Here is a 5,499-nt window from a genome sequence, read left to right on the forward strand (position 1 = left end):
TATTATGAAGAACAAATAGGACAATATTTTCTTCCAAGCAGCTATATGGCCTTGAATCATCTATGGAACTTCATTGTGTTTCAGCTTTGCCACCACTCAGATCAGTAATATAACAAATTGTCCCTTATATCTCATGAAACTATTATGAGTGTAAAGAAAGCTACTGATGATAAACAACAACGAAAAGTTAAATGGCTCGTGGCTCCGGCTCTGCCTTGGGCTGGCTGCAGTCTCAGTCTGAGGGTGGCCGAAGTGGTTGGTTCGTTTAAGATGAGGTTTCTGATGCTTCTCCTAGTGGCAACATCGGAGGTGGTCCGAGAGATGCCTCCGCCAATCTGGGCGGCGTGCCTGGTGAGAGATTAAAGATGCAGTACGCCACGGGGCCGCTGCTCAAGTTCCAGATTTGTGTTTCCTGAGGTTATAGGCGGGTGTTTGTGGAGTACGTGCGGGTTATTAGCCAGCGGTACCCAGACATCCGTATTGAAGGAGAGAATTGCCTCCCTCAACCAATATATAGACACATAGCATCTTTACTGTCAGTCTTCAAGTTAGTATTAATAGGCTTAATAATTGTTGGCAAGGATTCTTTTGCTTTCTTTGGCATGCAAGTTCCTAGCATCTGGCAGTGGGGCCAAGAAAATAAGGTCTATGCATGTATGATGGTCTTTTCCTTCAGCAACATGATTGAGAACCAGTGTATGTCAACAGGTGCATTTGAGATAACTTTGAAAGATGTACCTGTGTGGTCTAAGCTGGAATCTGGTCACCTTCCATCCATGCAACAGCTTGTTCAAATTCTTGACAATGAAATGAAGCTCAGTGTGCATATGGATTCAATCCTATACTATCGATCATAGCCCCACCTATAAGCACTGAAAGCTCTTTTACATTAAGGGATTTTTGCAAGAGCAGCATGACTGACATTATGAAGGACTGTACTGAAGACAGCAATCTGTTAGTACAGACCAGATGCTTTCTTGGCAGGCTCGTTGTACCTCTTGGAAAACCTCAATGTAAGACAGTTTTTCAGTACTGGCATATTTTGGAATTCTGCACATTCGTGGAGTGCAATAATACTGTACAGTTTTTCTTTCTTCCCCAAGTCCACTTGGTTAATAGTTTTGTTTTTTTTTTTTTAAATGCAGACATTACTACTTGTACTTTTTTTCTCGGTCATATTTGAAAAAGTAGAAAATTGAGTTGAAATTTTATTTTTTTTTCAAAGATGTCTGTTAAGTCTGTTGTGATTTTATATGAATTTTCCTTTTTTATAGTTTAAAACTGATCTTTTTGGGATTAGAGCTGAAGTTCCCAAATACTTTATAAAAGTTTTTCAGGCATCTCTAATTTGGTCATGTCCAATTTACATAGTTTTCAAAATATTGCAGATTGTGAACAGCATATTATATAAGATTATGCGGGGAAATCCTATATCTAGAGTACTCTACCAATTTGTGTATGTGTGTGTGTGTGTGCATGTGTGATTACCAGAGAACTACTAAAAGACCAACCACTTTTTAAATCCTGTTAATGTAGTTCAAGTGTCCTGCCTTAACCAATTTAATGAGTTGATTAACTGGGCCTTTATACTTAACTCAATAAAAAACTAAGCAGATGTAAGTTAAAAAAAAAAAAAAAGAGAGAAGTTAAATGACTATGAATAGGTAAGGTGTCTTCATTAAGTGATTTGCAAACATGTCTCATAAATGGTATTTGAATATTTGTAATTACCTAGCATGCATTATATACAAATAATAACCAATCTAGTCATTGTACAATGCTAATTTCAGGTGACTTTTCCCAAGGCCCCTTTTTTGGCTACCAGATTAGCTCATCAAGGAGGTAGATTTACAATGTCACATGTAAAGACACTGTTGACCATCAGGTACCATTTATCTTTATTCAAGCTCAGTGTAGAAGTTCAGATAAAATGGGAAGAAGACTGAGAAGGTATATAAAAATTCTCATCTGTGTCTACAAACCACAGTACTTTTATTTTTTTAATTAATTAATTATTTATTTTTTACCACAGTACTTTTAAAAAGCCTTAAAATATTAGTGGTATTAATCTATTTTAGAATGTAAAAGGCAAACAATGAAGGCCATAAAGGGAATTCCTGGTTCTCAATAAAGCAAACTTTCCATGTATTCAAAGTTCAACTTGTGGACATTCTTCCAAGAAAAAATAAAGTTACTGATGGATAAAGTTTCAAGGCATCTACAATGGGAACACAACTTGCAGCACAGGCAGGTAGCTTTCAGAAGGAACTCAGAGCAATTGCATCAGCTATGTGCAGCACCTTACAGATCACTGTGGAGCTAGAGTGGATTTGATTTTTCCTCTGAAGTCATGTACTCATCTAGAAGGAAGGTTTGGCTCAAACTTTCACTTCATAAAGTACTTTTTAATTTATTCCCAAAAGTGTACAATGACATATTACTAAACATCATTTATAATGATTTATCACTGGTAACTTAATTTGTTCCTCCTTCAATTTTATTTAGAGAGAAAAGTAAGAAACCACTTGACTTACACAAAGATTTGTTAACCTTGAGTCATTTTTGTTTTAAATGCTTGAAATTCTTTGAGATTTTTTTAATATGGAATTTGTACATTCTAGTTTGCAACTTCAAGGAAAAAGTTAATTGCAACACTTTCATCTTCTCATATTTCAAGGGGTTATTCAAAATAAACTAAAAGATTCTGAATTTTAAAAAAATTGCATAGCATAATCAGGGCTGATATGGCTGATATAGAAACTGCAACCCAGATGCAGAGTACTGTCAACACAAACATTTTTATGTCATTGGCTTAGTGCCCCTGCTGTGGGTGACAAGGAAAATGATATTAAATCTTGAAGGAAAGTGATCCAATTTAGGCAATGGTGAAATTATTATTAACAAGTCTTCCATCATAATTTGGAAGGCAAATAATGTTGATTTAAGAGCAGAGGTTGGAAAACAGAATGTTAGTAATGGGTGCTAAACATCATTGGGTGGATTTTACCAGATCTTAAAAGAAAGAGATTATTTCAAAAAGAACTGAACATTTCCAGGTGGAAAGAAAAAAAAGTGAAAAATTTAGGAACTTGAAGATTTGGAAAATACAAATCCAATGTCAAACAGTAAAATATTAAAATTGAAACATTTATAAAAGTCAGGTTAGACGCAGGGTCCAAAGAGTGCTTGCCCTTTTACTCATTATTAAAAGATTGTGAATAGCTAAGGTGGCACCTAGTAAATCTTTTCATTTGGACAAAAGAGAGAAAAGCTATGCCTCTCCCATGAAAGCTTAATAAAACAAAGTAATTGCAATTATTTTGAGTGTGTGAGAGAGAGAGTTCAGGTAAGGGTGGAGAAGAGAATGCAAGAAAAAAATGACAAATTTAAGAAGTATGTTCATAAAAGGACAGCATGTAGACACATGATGGTGACTGGAATCAAGTAGACAGAAGCCAACTACATGTTTTAGAGTCATTCTTTCAAAGAAACACCAGCCTAAACTAAAAGTTTGTGGCTTTTGAGGGGGATAAAACAATTATCAGGTCCTCAGTCTTCTATAGGCAGAAGGAAGTTCAGTTCTCAAGGAGGATATGGTCCACAATACTCAATTCAGTTATGGAAATGGAGGATGATAAGAAAGGAAAACTCTTCTAGAACAATGAACTGAGAACCATCCCTCTCAGGGAGCAGAACTGAGCCCAGTCATAAATCATTCCTCTTTCCCAGAGTGGGTGGCCCTTACCAATGTCTGCTAAGCAGGATGTCAGAATTTTTTTTTTTTTTTTTTTTTACAGTAGGTCCTTGTTGATTATCTGATTTAAATGCAGCAGTGTGTACATGCCAATCCCAAACTCCCAATCTATCCTCCCCTCCACACCTTTCCCCGCTGGTAACCAAAAGTTCATTTTCTAAATCTGTGAGTCTGTTTCTGTTTTGTAAATAAGTTTATTTGTATCTTTTTTTTTTTTTAGATTCCACGATATCATATGATATTTGTCTTTCTCTGTCTGACTTACTTCACTTAGTAGGATAATCTCCAGGTCCATCCATGTTGCTGCAAATGGCATTATTTCATCCTTTTTAATGGCTGAGTAGTTGACATTACTATTATGTGTCTCCCATTCTTCTCCTTTCTGTGTGTGTGATTACTGTTATTATTCTGACCCTATCTAGCCACTATAAATTGACTGTGTGAAACAGATAACTTGTCTTTTTGTCCATAATTCTCAAGAGGATCCACAAAAGGAACTATCCAGAGATTATCATCCATCATCTTTTATAAAAGGTTATTAATATCCTGAATATTGAGCTTGATGTTATGGCTAGCTGGGACTTTTGGATTGTCTTTCTTGGACAGGGGAGGGAGGGATTTCTGTTTGGAAATGAGATTGAACTGAATATTTGGTAAACAGAAAAAGGAACTGTGGTAGTTATTAATATGCTCACAGATAGCCTACCTTCTTCTAGCCACACAGCAGGACTGGAATTCCAACTAGTTAAGAATAAATTTTTACTGAGATGAATCAATTTCCATCAATATGTACCTGGTTTCAGGATAATTTTTTAATGCTTATATGTAATAATGTCTTCTCTAATAAAGTCTTCTTCCCTGAGTCATCTTTTTCCTCTTTTTTAAATGGGGAAATATTCAGGGTTCATCTGTATCTCTAATTTCATACCATCTGCTCTCTGAGTGACCTTTTCTAATTTTATGGCTTCAGCTATCAACTGTATTTTGGATGAATATTAAATTTCAGTCTAGATTTCTCTACTGAATTTTAAACTCAAATACCCAATACCTAATAGACATTTCAAACCCATTATTGCTCCAAATTGAATTGATTATTTTTATCATTGCAAATATGGCTGTCTTCCTAAATTTACCCTTTAACTGATAGTCATTGAAGGCCAAAAACCACAGAATTCTCTTATATATTTTTTTCTATATCTAATTGCTCACCAAGTCATGCTAATACTATTAACTAAGCATTTCTAGGTTGCTTCCACTACATTGTCCCCACTGTTACTTACCTCACTATCTTACGGCTTTGCCATCCACTGTAATCCCTGATCCAAAGAAATCAGATTATTTGAGACAGAAAAGGAACTTCAGTGATTATGATAAAAGATAAATTCTGTAATAGATAGTTGCAGGAAGTAATATTGAAGAAAGACATCTAAATCAATCTCACCTCTACAGGAAACACTTCTAAGACTATTATGCTGCTTTCATTCATTTCCCAGATATTTATGATGTGAATTCTCTATGACAGGTCATCCTTTTCCTTTGTATCAGGTAACTCACTGTACCAACTATGGATAATATAAGACGGCATTTCTCTTGAATTCACTGAAGAAAAAGGTGGGAAATAATATTGTACGGTACAGTGTTGGGAAAAACTTCATTCTCTAGAAGTGTAATAAGATTGAATTGCAAAGTTCTTATTGGAAACTGTGAAACATGAATTTGGAAATGTCAGTGTTAGACTAGATTAA

The 5,499-nt window shown here is 35.3% G+C and overlaps 1 pseudogene; it reads left to right on the top strand.

Moving 5' to 3' along the window:
- The first annotated feature begins 270 nt into the window (after positions 1 to 270).
- On the top strand, positions 271 to 857 carry LOC114888345 (annotated as a pseudogene).
- The last annotated feature ends 4,642 nt before the right edge of the window (positions 858 to 5,499 follow it).

The sequence above is a fragment of the Monodon monoceros genome, unplaced genomic scaffold (assembly GCF_005190385.1).
Source record: "Monodon monoceros isolate NGI ecotype Baffin Bay Population unplaced genomic scaffold, NGI_Narwhal_1 Super_Scaffold_8, whole genome shotgun sequence".
Lineage (NCBI taxonomy): Eukaryota > Metazoa > Chordata > Mammalia > Artiodactyla > Monodontidae > Monodon > Monodon monoceros.